Source organism: Bos taurus, chromosome 1, assembly GCF_002263795.3.
Source record: "Bos taurus isolate L1 Dominette 01449 registration number 42190680 breed Hereford chromosome 1, ARS-UCD2.0, whole genome shotgun sequence".
Lineage (NCBI taxonomy): Eukaryota > Metazoa > Chordata > Mammalia > Artiodactyla > Bovidae > Bos > Bos taurus.
Window position 1 is genome coordinate 34,280,975 of NC_037328.1, and position 15,168 is coordinate 34,296,142.

Consider the following 15,168-nt stretch of genomic DNA (forward strand, 5'->3'; position numbering starts at 1 on the left):
TCTCCAGGCAAGAATACTGGAGTAGGTTGCCATGCTCTCCTCCAGGGAATCTTCCCAATCCAGGAATCGAACCCAGGCCTCCTGGATCATGGAAGTACTTAATAAATACTTGTTGAATGAACATACTGGAGGGATGAAGTGGAAAGGCTGGTCCATCTGTCCCATTTGGTCTCTATCTTGAAGTATCTTAGAGATACAAGTTAAATCCTATCCCTAAGGATGAATTTCCAAATCTGTGAAATGGGCGAGTTGGCTGGGCTGACCTTCCAGCTCCATGCCTCAGGGCTGCCTAGAGGGTGCGCTCAGTCCGGTTTGAGGGCGTGGCTGTGCAGAGCAGGAACTCCAGCTCACAAGACCCGGGAACAGGGCCCAACCCATAGCCTACCACCCATAGGGCCAGCCTGCAGACCCGGACCCACTGCCCGCCCATCTCTGTAACATGTTTTATCATATGACTATTTGTGTTGGTTCAGACAGTAAAGAATCTGCCTGCAGTGCGGGAGACCTGGGTTCAATCCCTGGGTTGGGAAGATGTCCTGAAGGAGGGCATGGCAATGCACTCCAATATTCTTGACTAGAGAATCCATGGACAGAGGAACCTGGTGGGCAACAGTCCATGGGGTCGTAAAGAGTTGGACATGATTGAGTGACTAAGCACAGCACACATCCATGTTTGAAGATGTATTAGTAGTTTTATAATTTGTATTAACTAGGAACTGCATAGTGATAAGGGCTAATGCTTATTGAATGCTTGCTATGATTATTCAAAATGCTCTATATGTACTCTGTAATTTAATTTAAATGATAATCCTATATATAGAGATATAGAGGAAAAGAAACTAAAACAAATTTAAATTGCACATTATCAAGAGCTATAAAATAGAGGTAAGAAGACAAAAGTAAATGGTAGACTTTAGAATCAGTAGCCCTTTATAATACTGTTTGCAAAGACGGGTACAATAAAGGACAGAAATGGTATGGACCTAACAGAAGCAGAAGATATTAAGAAGAGGTGGCAAGAATACACAGAAGAACTTTACAAAAAAGATATTAATGACCCAGATAACCATGATGGTATGATCACACACCTAGAGCCAGGCATCCTGGCATGTGAACTCAAGAGGGCCTTAGGAAACGTCACTACAAACAAAGCTAGTGGAGGTAATGGAATTCCAGTTGAGCTATTTCAAATCCTAAAAAGTGATTCTGTAAAAGTGTTGCACCCAACAGCGAATTTGGAAAACTCAGCAGTGGCCACAGGACTGGAAAAGGTCAGTTTTCATTCCAATCCCAAAGAAAGGTAATGCCAAGGAATGCTCAAGCTACTGCACAATTGCACACATCTCACACACTAGTCAGGTAATGCTCAAAGTTCTCCAAGCCAGGCTTCAACAGAACGTGAACCATGAACTTCCAGATGTTCAAGCTGGACTAAGAAAAAGCAGAGGAACCAGATTTCAAATTGCTGACATCTGTTGGAACATCAAAAATGCAAGAGAGTTCCAGAAAACATCTGCTTTTGCTTTATTGACTATGTCAAAGCTTTTGATTGTGTGGATCACAATAAACTGTGGAAAATTCGTAGAGAGATGGGAATATCAAACCACCTGACTTGCCTCCTGAGAAATCTGTATGCAGGTCAAGAAGCAACAGTTAGAACTGGACATGGAACAACAGACAGGTTCAAAATCGGGAAAGGAGTATGTCAAGGCTGTATACTGTCACCCTGCTTATTTAACTTATATGCAGAGTACATCAAGAGAAAGCGCTTATGGCAGAAAGCAAAGGACTAAAGAGCCTCTTGATGAAAGTGAAAGAGGAGAGTAAAAAAGAGTTGTGTCGTACTCTTTGTGATACCAAGGACTGAAGAGCACCAGGCTTCCCTGTAAACTAACTTTCAGAGCTTGCTCAAACTCATGTCCATCGAGTCAGTGATGCCATCCAACCATCTCATCCTCTGTCATGCCCTTCTCCTGCCTGATCTTTCCCAGCATCAGGGTCTTTTCAAATGAGTTAGTTCTTTGCATCAAGTGGACAGAGTATTGGAGTTTCAGCTTCAGCATCAGTCCTTCCAATGAATATTCAGGACTGATTTCCTTTAGGATGGACTAGTTGGATCTCTTTGCAGTCCAAGGGATTCCCAAGAGTCTTCTCCAACACCACAGTTCACCACCCCCTACCCCCGGCCCAAAATAGTCTCTCACTGTTTCCATCATTTCTCCATCTATTTGCCATGAAGTGATAAGAACGGATGCCATGATCTTAGTTTTCTGAATATTGAATTTTAAGTCAACTTTTTCACTCTCCTCTTTCACTTTCATCAAGAGCTCTTTAGTTCTTTGCTTTCTGCCATAAGGATGATGTCATCTGCATATCTGAGGTTATCGATTTTTCTCCTGGCAATCTTGATTCCAGCTTATGCTTCATTAAGCCCAGCATTTTTCATGATGTACTCTGCATATAAGTTAAATAAACAGGGTGGCAATATACAGCCTTGACATACTCCTTTCCCGATTTGGGACTAGTCTGTTGTTTCATGTTCAGTTTTAACTAACTGTTGCTTCTTGATCTGCAAACAGGTTTCCCTCCTCTTCAGTGTTTCAGAAGAGTTTGAAAAGGATTGGTATTAACTTTCCTTTGAATGTTTGGTATTATTATTACCTGTAAAGCATATGGCACTGAACTTTTTTTTTTTTTTTTTATTGAGAGGTTTTTGAGTACTGATTCACTATACCTACTCAAAATCAGTCTGTGAATAAGATTTTCTGTTTTGTGTTGATTCAGTCTTGTTAAATTATAGGTTTCTAAGAATTCATTTATTCTATGTTATCAAGTTTTGCTATCTAATGGTTCATTGTTGTTTTTCAGTTGTTCAGTTGTGTCTGACTCTTTGTGATCCCATGGACTGCACCAAGCCAGACTTTCTTTTCCTTCTCTAGCTCCTAGAGTTTACTCAAACTCATGTCCATTGGGTCAATGATGCCATCTAGCCATCTCATCCTCTATCACCCCCTTCTCCTCCTTTCCTTAATCTTCTCCAACATCAGGATCTTTCCCACTGAATTGGCTCTTTGCATCAAGTGGCTAAAGTATTGGAGCTTCAGCATCAGTCCTTCCAATGAATATTCAGAGTGTATTTCCTTTAGGATTGACTGGTTTGATCTCTTTGCTGTCCACGGGATTCTCCATGCACAACAGTTTGAAAGTATCAGTTCTTTGGTGCTCAGCCTTCTTTATGGTCCAACTCTTGCATCTGTACATGATTATTGGAAAAAACATAGCTTTGATTATACAGACCTTTGTTGGCAAATTGATGTCTCTGTTTTTTTAATAAGCTCTCTAGGTTGCTCATAGCTTCCCTTCCAAGACCAGACATCTTTTAATTTCATGTTACAATCACTGTATGCAGTGATTTTGGAGCCCAAGAAAAGTAAATCTGTCACTGCTTACACTTCCTCTGCTATTTTTCATGAAGTGATGGGACCAGATGCCATGATTTTGTTTTTTGAATGCTGAGTTTCAAGCCAGCTTTTTCACTCCTCTCTTTCATCCCTATCAAGAGGTTCTTTAGTTCCTCTTTGCTACCTGCCATTAGAGTGGTATCATCACATATCTGAGTTATATATATATATATATATATATATATATATATATATATATATATATATTTCCCCATAGAAATCTTGATTCTAGCTTGTAATTCATCTAGCCCAGCATTTTGCATGAAGTACTCTGCATAGAAGTTAAATAATCAGGGTGACAATATACAGCCCTCATACTTCTTTCCCAAACTTGAACCAGTCACTTGTTCCATGTCTGATTCTGTTGCTTCTTGACCCACATATCAGGTTTCTCAGGAGACAGATAAGGTAGTAGTATTCCAATCTACTTAAGAATTTTCCACAGTTAGTTGTGATCCACAGAGTCAAAGGCTTTAGCATGGTCAATGAAGCAGAAGTAGGTGTTTTCCTGGAATTCCTTTGCTCTATGTTCCAACGAATGTTGACAATTTGATTTTTGGTTCCTCTGCCTTTTCTAAATCCTGCTTATACATCTGAAGGTTCTTGGTTCATGTACTGTTGAAATCTAACTTGAAGGATTTTGAGCAAAAACCTGCTAGCTTGTGAAATGCATGCAATTGTATGGTAGTTTGATCATTTTTTGGCATTTTCCTTCTTTGGGATTGAAATAAAAATTGACCTTTTCCTGTCCTGTGGCCACTGCTGAGTTTTCCAAATTTGCTGGCGTGTTTAGTTCAGCACTTTAACAGCATCACCTTTTAGGATTTGAAATAGCTCAGCTCTAATCTTGTCACCTCCACTAGCTTTGTTCATAGTAATGCTTCCTAAGCCTCACTTGATTTCACACTACAAGATATCTGGCTTTAGGTTATCTTGGTTATTGTATAGTTCTGTGTATTCTCACCACCTTGTCTTAATCTTTTCAGCCTTTATTATGTCCTTACCATCTTTGTCCTTTATCATGCCTATCCTTGCGTGAAAGTTTCCATTGATACCTCCAGTTTTCTTGAAGAGATCTCTAGACTTTCACATTCTTTTGTTTTCCTCTATTTCTTTGCATTGTTCATTGAAGAAATCCTCCTTATATTTCCTTACTATTCTCTGGAAATCTGCATTTAGTTTGGTGTATCTTTCCCGTTTTCCCTTGCTTTCACTTCTCTTCTTTCCTCAGCTGTTTATAAAGTCTCTTCAGACAACCACTTTGCCTTCTTATATTTCTTTTTCTTTGGGATATTTTTGGCCACTGCCTCCTGTACTATATTACAAACCTCCATCCATAGATCTTCAGGTACTCTGTCTACCAGAACTAATCCCTTTAATCTATTTGTCACCTCCACCGTATAATCATAGGGATTTGGCTTAGGTTATAGCTGAATGGCCCGGTGGTTTTCTCCACTGTCTTCAATTTAAACCTGAATTTTGCAATAAGAGCTGATGATCTGAGCCACAGTCAGCTCCAGGTCTTGCTTTTGTTGACTGTATAGAGATTCTCCATGTTTGGCTGCAAGGAACATAAGAAATTTGATTTCAGTATTGACCATCTGGTAACGTCCAAGTGTAGCATTCTCTCTTGCATTGTTGAAAAAGGGTGTATGCTATGACCAGTGTGTTCACTTGCCAAAAGTCTGTTTGCCTATGCTCTGCTTCATTTCATACTCCAAGGTCAAACTCCTGTTATTCCAAGTAAATCTTGACTTCCTACTTTTTTATTCCAATTGTTTATGAGGAAAAGGGGTTCTTTTTTTTTTTTTGGTGTTTACTCTAGAAAGTGTTGTCAGTCTTCACAGATTTCCAATTCCACTCACCAATTTCCACTTCTTTGGCATTAGTGGGTGAGGCATAGATTTCAATGTGATGTTGAATGGTTTGTCTTAGAAAGAACCAAGATCATTGTGTCATTTTTGAGATTGCTCCCAAGTACTGCATTTCAGACTCTTCTGTTGACTATGAGGGTTACTCCATTTCTTGTAATGGATTTTGCCCACAGTAGTAGATTTAATGGTCATCTGAATTAGATTCACCCATTCCCATCCATTTTAGTTCACTGATTCCTAAAACATTAGCATTCACTCTTGCCATCTGCTGCTTGACCATGTCCAATTTACCTTGATTCATGGACCTAGATACCAGGTTCCTATGCAATAGTGTTCTTTATGGCATTGAAACTTACATTCACTGCCAGACACATCTACAACTGAGTGCATTTCTGCTTTAGCCCAGTCACGTTGTTCTTTCTGGAGCTATTTTAGTAATTGCTCTCTGTTCTTTCTTAATAGTATATTGGACACCTGCCAACTTGAGCTCATCTCCAGGGTTATGCCTATTTTATTTTTTTCATACTGTTCCTGGGGTTCTAGTAGCAAGAATCCTATACTGGATTGCAATTTCCTTCTCTAGTGGAGCACACTTTGTCAGAACTCTTCTCTATGACCCGTCCATCTTGGTTGGCCCTACAAGGCATGTCTCATAGCTTCATTTCTTTTCCCAAGTCCCTTTGCCACAACAAGGCTGTGATATCTAAAGTGAGTCTATTTTACACAGAATAGAGGTTGTTGTTTGTTTTTTTTTCCTTTTCTTAATCTATTGCATCTTTTGGGGAATTTATTTACAATTAAATAATTATTAATAGGCATGTCAGTTTATAGTTTCCCAGGTGGCACTAGCGGTAAAGAACCTACCTGCCAATCCAGGAGACATGAGATTTTGATTCAATCCCTGGGTTAGGAAGATCCCCTGGAATAGGGCATGGCAACCCACTCCAGTATTCTGGCGTGGAAAATCCTATGGACAGGGGAACCTGGTGGGCTACAGGCCATGGGGTTGCAAGGATCTGCCATGACTGAAGAGATTAGCATGCACGCAGGCACGCATGTTATTTTGTTAATTGTTTATCCAGCATCTTTGTAGTTCCTCTCCTCTTCTTCTTTTTTTTTTCTTTGTTGTTTGATAACTTTCTTTAGTGATATGCTTAGATTCCTTTCTCTTATATATGTTTGTGAAGAAAAAGTTGCTCAGTCATGTCCAACTTTTTGTGACCCCGTGGACAACACAGTCCATGGAATTCTCCAGGCCAGAATACTGGAGTGGGTAGCCCTTTCCTTCTCCAGGGGATCTTCCGAACCCAGGAATCAAACCCAGGTCTCCCTCATTGCAGGCAGATTCTTTACCAGCTGAGCCACAAGGAAAGCCCCTTATATGTGTTTAGTATAGGTTTTTTGTTTGTGATTACTATGAGGCTTAAAATAGCAATTTACATCTCTATCAGTCTGCTTTAAATTGAGGACAACTTAAGCTTGATCTCATTTTAAAAGTATTTTTACTTTACCCTCTATATTTTATGTTTTTGATGTTATATTTCACATTTTATCATTGTGTGTCCCTTCAGTAATTATTATAATTATGCTTACTTTTACTTATCTTTTCTTGTAACCTTCATATTAATATCATAAAGAATATTTCATTGCTTTTAATATATTTTTAACTGTTTAATGAGATTTATTTTTTCATTCATTTCCTTGTTACTAATTAGGATCCTTTCTTTTCAGCTTAAAGAGTTTGCATCAACATTTTTTGTAAGGCTGGTTTAGTTGTGATAAACTCCTTTAGCTTTTGCTTATCTTAAAAACAAACAAAAAAACCTTTCTCTCTCCTTTATTTCAGAATGATAACTTTGCCAGGTAGAGTATTCTTACCTGGAATTTTTGTTTCCCCTTTCAGTATATCTTATCCACTCCCTTTTGACCTGCAAACTTTCTGTTGAAAACTCTGCTGATAGTTTTAGGTAGTAAAACCATTGAAATGTTAATGATTTTAATATTCTCTTCTTGTCTTTAAGTTTTTACATTTTAATTATAACATATCTTGTTGTCAGTCTCTGAATTATTCTTTTTTTAATTTAAATTTATTTATTCTAATTAGAGGCTAATTACTTTACAATATTGTATTGGTTTTGCCATACATCAACATGAATCTGCCACGGGTGTACATGTGTTCCCAATCTTGAATCCCCCTCCCATCTCCCTCCCCATACCATCCCTCTGGGTCATCCCAGTGCACCAGCCTCAAGCATCCTGTATCCTGCATCGAACCTGGACTGGTGATTCGTTTCTTATATGATATAATACATGTTTCAATGCCATTCTCCCAAATCATACCCCCCTCCCCCCCCCCCCCCCCCACAGTCCAAAAGACTGTTCTATACATCTGTGTCTCTTTTGCTGTCTCGCATACAGGGTTATCATTACCATCTTTCTAAATTGCATATATATGATTTAGTATACTGTACTGGTGTTTTTCTTTCTGGCTTACTTCACTCTGTTTAGGGCTCTCTCTCACTCTGTACTGGTGTTTTTCTTTCTGGCTTACTTCACTCTGTTTAGGGCTCTCTTGGTTTCCTTTCTGGATGTCTATTTTCAGTCCCAGGTTAGGGAAGGTTTAGCTATTATGCATTCTAATAAGATAGTTGTTTCTTTTTCCCTTCTCCTTCTGGGGGCCTTATAATGCAAATGTTAATTTGTTTTATGACCCTTAAATCTTTTATGCTATCTTCACTTTTTGTTAGTTTTCTTCTGTTTGGCACTCTTATATTTTCATCTCTTCACTGAAGTTCTCACTGTGTTCACCCATTTTCCTCCTCAGTTTGGTAAGCATTTTTGTATGACTATTACTTTGAGTGCTTATTCTGTGAATTACTTATCTCCATTTCATTAAGGTTTTTACTGAAGTTTTATCTTGTTCTTCCAGTTGGAACACAGTTCTCTATTTCTTCATTTTGCTTGATCTCTGTTAGTTTCTAGACAGTAGATGAAACAATCATCTCTCCCAGTCTTAAAGGACTGACCTGGTGTAGAAGATGAACATTATCATTCAACCCTGCTTCAGCCCTTTATTATCTCTCAAACCTTCGTGCTTGTCCATGTAGTCTATTATATTTTTTAATAGCTTTCAATAGTTGAGGAAGTGTGAGGGCCCACCAGTGTCCCTAAAAGAGATCTCAGCACCTAGATTCAGGTTTGGAAACTAGATTCTCAGGCAGTAGCTTTTTAAAGTGTGCAAGTGGTTATAGTCAGGTGGGACTACCAGTATGGGGCTTCCCAGGTGGTGCTGGTGGTAAAGAACCTGCTGCCAATGCAAGAGACATAAGTGACGTGGGTTTCATCCCTGGGTCAGGGAAATCCCCTGGAGGAGGGCACAGCAACTCATTCCAGTATTCTTGCCTGGAGAATCCCATGGACAGGGGAACCTGGCGGGCTGTAAGTCCATCGAGTCACAAACTGTCAGACATAACTGAAGCAACTTAGTACAGGGACTATGAGTATAAGCCGCACTGTCCAAAGGAGGAGCAGTCACAAAAAAACAGGGCTCCAGATGAACATATAAAACTTTTTTTTCTGGGATATAAGAGAAAGCTGGAGTGAGACAAATGGAGAGTGTCAAGATGGTGCCCACAGCTTACACTTTTTGAGAGCACCTCCATAGCCTACTAAATGTGTGTCAAACCTGAAGTCTTGTCTCAGGCCAAAGCTCCAGGACTAATAAAGGGGTTTCCTTCAGAGAAAGACTAGAGGTTTGCCTTAGTTTATGCAATACCTAAGTATTGTGTGTGTGTGTGTGTGTGTGGTGGGGGGGTGATGCAGCCACCGTCTGGTGGGACCTAGGAATGCAAATGCTATGGCCACCAGTGCCAGGCTATCAAGAGTCATCCTCTGGGTGGCAGCTGCCCAAACTGGGGCACCTGACATAAAAGCTAGGTTACCAGCCATGTGTACAGCTCTCTTCCATGACATACTATGCTTTGGATCACAGTATAGGAAGAGCACAAAGACAGGTGTCTGGAAAGGATGATAGCCAACCGCTAGAATCCTTCCTCTTAGGCCACAGCCATGACGATTAGCTAATAGGCTTCATTCACAGAAAGACTGGGCCCCTGAATTTGTTGCCTCTTGTTGTGCCCTGGGGGTGGTAGCTATTTAAGAACTTTTTCTCTGTTAGTTATAGTCATGTAGGACTCACAAATGGAAGCCCCACTAGCCCACAGAGCCAGGCAATGTAGAGGTATCCCCTGAGAGAGCCACTAAAATTAAGGTGCCAGAAAGGCATATGAGCTTCTTTCTGAGTGACACTAATTATTACAGTCCCCTGGAACCAGGAGCCAAAATTCTCCTGGTCTCCATAGTCAGGCAGCCAAGAGATATTCCCTGCATGGGAACCATGGAGATCAGAGCACGAGACACATGGGACAGCTCCCTCCCAGGAGACACTGGTGCTTTGGAGCACAGGAAAGGAAACACATGAAGATGGAATCCTCATGAAAATATCTCCATGCCTAGATAATGTTTCAACAGGTTCCTAGATGTGTGTGTTAAATTAGATGCCTGCCCTTGGCTGATGCTTTACTTATAAGCAGGTCATCCTCTTTCACTTAAAGTCTAGTTGTCTGAGTTGGACTCTGGGATGGGTTACTCTGAGCATTGCAAGCTATCTCCCAGATGGCCACTATCTTGTGAGCCCTTTTGGTTTTCAAAATTGGATATTTTGGTGGCTTTTCTCTCAGGTGCAGGTCCCATGTAGAGTTTGAACCCTTTGCTTCTTGGAGATAACCTCTGGGTTTTGAGTTTCTTCCAGCTGTGGGTCTCTGTGCTATGGGTAGCATTTATGGCATAATTGTGTCCCAGCCTCCCCAACCCACTTTGATGTGGCTTTTTTCTTGTTTGCTCAATAGTCCTCACTCAGCCAGCCTTTAGTTTTGTTTTGTTTTGCTTTGTTTTAGAGTAAAATTTTCCAAATATAACTGTAGACTCAGTGTATTCATATCGAACCAAAACCTTAGTCAGATTATCAGAATTAGTCTATGCTTAGTTTAACAACCACAACGATAACAAAACCTCTGCTGTATATCTTATATTAAGGCCAGCTAAGCCACAGAAGAAGCTCATGAATACTGGAGTGGGTAGCCTATCCCTTCTCCAGCACATCTTCCCAACCCTGGAATCAAACCGGGGTTTCCTGCATTGCAGGTGGATTCTTTACCAACTGAGCTATCAGTGAAGCCCTATATTAAACATTGGGAGTGGTAATTGAATTCTGCAAAAATAACCTATGAAAACTAAACACAACAACAACAAGAAAATATCTGCAGGAAAAAATTTTTACCCTGAATAACTCTGATGCAAGTCATTAAAGAATCTGGTTCTAGGGTGTCAAGAAAAAAAAAAAAAGTAAGATCATGAAAACTTGTGTTAATTTGCTCTGATAAGTTCATATTGTGTAAAAAAAAATGATCCTATTTGCTTTATCAATGTGGTGCATACACAAAATATAGTCTCTGCATTTGCAAATCATTGGCTACTGATAGAGCTCTACCAAACAAAAACAAAAAATACGTTTTGTATACTGTGATACCTCTTAGTTTTGATCAATTTTATTAGCATATTTTTTACTTGCCAATTCATTTTAGATCAGAGAATTAAACCAGCCAAATACGTGAGAGTGTTTATATCTCACTGTTATTACTAGTGCAGATTTTAAATGGCCCATACATCTATATGTGACACTAAGGGAATATGTCTGTTTTGCTGAAAGGTAGGCTGTTTGTATGAAAGCCCAGGGGCTCAAAGGAACATAGCTTTGGAAGCTCAGATTGTTTTGTAAAAAAATAAAATGAAAAAATAAAATCCCATGGACTCAGGAGTGTGGTAGGCTACAGTCCATGGGTTGCAAAGAGTCAGACATGACTGAGCGACTTCACATACACACATACATACAAGAAGGGAGGGTAGTATTTTGGTCTTCACTTTTTGGATATCTGACCATGTGATCTTGGCCTTCTTCCTTCCTATTTAAAAAAACAAATAGATTATTTTTAAGGTTCCCTTCAACTCATCTCATAAAATTCATATCTCTTCAAGCATAAGTTTTCATTGTCAGTATTAGATGAACTAGTAAAGCTGCTTCTCTTCACAGAATATCTGTATTGCAAAAAATATATATATTCTTTACATTTTTATGACTTTTTCCTATAAGACTGAATATGCAAGTAAGTTTATGCACTAGAAGTTTTAGGCATTTGATAACAAAATATATTATTTGGAGACTTATTAGTAGACTTGTAATAAGTAAATAGTAATAAAAAAGGATCATTTCTGTTAAGGAAATTAGACCCTATGTGGTTGAGTCTCTCACACTACTGTAATTGACTGCAGCTTAAGTAACATTAGATGTATTTTTTATGCTTAGAAGGAAAAATCTCCATGGCCTTCTTCAGATTTGCATGATGTTTTACTAATTAGCATATCAATAAATTAGAACCTCATTTTCCTGAATGCATTTTCTTTTTGGAATCCTACTTATCTGCTTCATATTAAAGATTCTCCCAATTTAACCACAGAACTTGAACTTAAAACAAAAACTGCACTACTCCAATTTTGGAAAGTGTCCAAAAACCTTTAGAGTCACTCAGTCCATTTAACACTTGAAAAGCAAACCTGATTGAAGTCACTATGTGGCCGTGCTCTAAGTGAACAGCATTCTCTCTGTGGCCATGCATAATTCTCTTTAGGCTTAATGCCAGTTGTGATTTTGCCTCAACGGAATACCCCAGAGCATAGATACATGGGACTTGAATCATGCTTACTTTTAAGATACTAAAATATTAAATAATTCTCAATGTATGCAAATGAATAATAATGGGATTGTCACAGAGCCACAAAGAAGGAAAATGAAAACAAAATTCTTAGTAGATAAAGAATTTTCATTAGGAACCAACAAACTTGTTGGCTTAAGACCAGTAACGTAAAGGGTAATTTTTGTTTTTGTGAGCATAATACAGTGTTTTGAGCATAGAGGTCATGGAACAGGGCACAGAATTCAATCAGCTGCTCCTTATTCATAGAGCACACAGGAACTTAGGGTGTATGTCCAGTAATGAGATTCTTTGCTAAAAGAAGCAGGTTTGCAGATCTCAATTTCCTCAGCAGAAGCCTCATTTGTGTTTTCCCCCCAACTTTATTGAGGAATAATTGACAAATATAATCATATATATTTAAAGTATAGTGTGATGATTTGACATACATATACACTGTGGAAAGATTACCAGGCTCAAGAAAATTAACATATCCATCAGCTCACACAGCTAAATCTCTCTTTTTGTGGAGAGAATACTTAAGGTTTGTTCTCAGCAGCTCTCAAGTATATAATAACATATTATTAGCCGTAGTCACCATGCTTTATACTAGATCCTCAGAGCTTACAGTTCTTAGAACTGAAGGATTGTGCCATTTAAGCTATATTTCCCCATTTCTCCCTCTCCCAACCTCTTGGCAATCTATTCTGTTCTCAGTTTCTATTACTTGGCTTTTTGTTGCTGTTGTCATTCATGTGTGTGTGTGCCCAGTCATGTCTGATTCTTTGTGACCTCATGGACTGTAACCCGCCAGGATCTTCTGTCCATGGAATTTTCCAGGCAAGAATACTGCAGTAGGTTGTCATTTCCTCTCCAAGGAATCTTCCCAATCCAGGGATCAAACCTGCATTTCTTGTGTCTCTTGCAATGCAGGCAAACTCTTTATCGCTGAGCCAGCAAAGAATTATTGTTTATATATAAGTGATACCATACAATATTTAGCTTTCTCTGTTTGGCTTATTTTACTTAGCCATAATGCTCCCCGGTTTCATCCATATTGACACAAATAACAGGATTTTCTATTTTTATTGCTGAATAATATTCCGTTTTATATGTACACCACATTTTCTCTATCCATTCGTCCCATGGAGAATGTTTAGATTATATCAGTATCTTGACTACTGTGAAACTTATTTGTGTTTCTGTGTAGTTTCACTATAATTTTTAAGTTTAGAAAAGCTAAGCTAAAATAACCTTTGTTTCTTAACTTTTATATTTCTAGAAGTCCACACTAAATGTAGTAATACATGTTTAAACCTAAATGAAATAATTCATCCTGAAGTATTGAAATTAGAACATATTGGGGAACAATTAGACTTTTTGTGAGAGTATACATATATATATATAAAGCATTGTATTGAGCCAGTGTTTGTCAGAGACTACTTTTCTCCCAGGAAACAGATGGTTGTTGCAATTTGTTGGGAAAATTCTATATTAACATCTAGAAGCCAAGTATGTTGTTAAATATCCTACTTTTCACAGAACAGCCCCCATACCAAAGAATTATCCAGCCCAGTATATAAAAGTACTGAAGTTGAAAAACCCTGCAATAGATTATTTCATGAACATATAACTTCCTTTTCTAATTTAAAACATTTAATAGTTTGAGACTGTTGAAGTATTACTATTGGGGATGTTACATTCTTCATTATGTATCTATACGTTTAGTATATAATGTGTGTGTGTGTGTAAAGAGAACTAGTCCTTCATATAGAACTGAATTGGAAAGTTCCCAAATATCAAGAAACTTTCCCTTTATAATAAGTAAATCAATGATGGGTGACTCTTCTCCCCTGAGCTGGTGAAGAATTCACTCACATTTCTATGGAATTGATGCATCTAACTTAACTTAACCTGAAACTTTCTTATTTATCATTTAAAATGCAAGATAATCTCATCAAAGGTCCTGACACTGAGAAGCAAGAGTCGTATTCTTGCTACATTTTCTGTGTTTTTAGGGAAGCAAACATAGAATGTTCACTCTCCAGGGGCTGTTAGAGATCATCTGTTCTAATCCTTTTATTTTATACATGGAGAGAATAATCCTCAAACAAGAGAAGTGTCGATCTGCAGTTGCACAGCTAGTTAGTAATGAAACCAGATCTACAGTTATGTTATATATACTATCAAAATGAGGTCATGATTTGATGACTTTGTAAAATTGAATCTATGTATATTGAGATGATTTATAATGGAATTTTGCTCAGCTGCAATAGTTTAGAATTGTCCTTCATGACTGACATGACCTCTTTTGCCATCTAGATGAGATGGAACTTACCACATAATGATTTTTTCCTTCTTCAGGATGTATTTTCTTTGTGCTAATATTACATTCACACTGGAAACATCATTTTCAAGTCACAATGTACCATATATACTATTCTACTTTAAATCATGTTATGCCTTTAAAGTCATACAAGTGTGTGTCTGTATGTTAGAGAGATTAGGAATGATTCTCTAAAAATATATTCCTATCCACAAATGCATTAATCTTTTACATTTTTATGGAAAAAGTTTACTTTCTGTCCTTGAACAATAGCCTGCATAAAGACTTTATTTATTTATTTTTTGCTTTATTGTTAAGCTGTTTCTCCTGGATTTTGTGCCTTCATATATTAATAGGACAATATGGTCAAATTATTTTTCCTGTTTTAATTTCTACCTCAAATTCAAGATAACTGATGTCTTTAGATGAAGATTATAAAATTAATAGGAATTACATATTTTTCTCTCAAGGAAATTATACAATAATCTATATTTCATGTCAGTGTGAAGTGAAAGACATTGCAGAAGTTTGACTGAGTTATTAAAAAAGTACTTTTATTTCTGTTGAAAGTGTCATCTTGACTTATGGCCAGTTGACATAATCTTAAGTAATATTGTGTTATCTGTGCTTTCACTGACATATGTTAGTAAACTGAAGCTTCATATATAGGAACCTTCAAGCCAATATATACTGACATAATG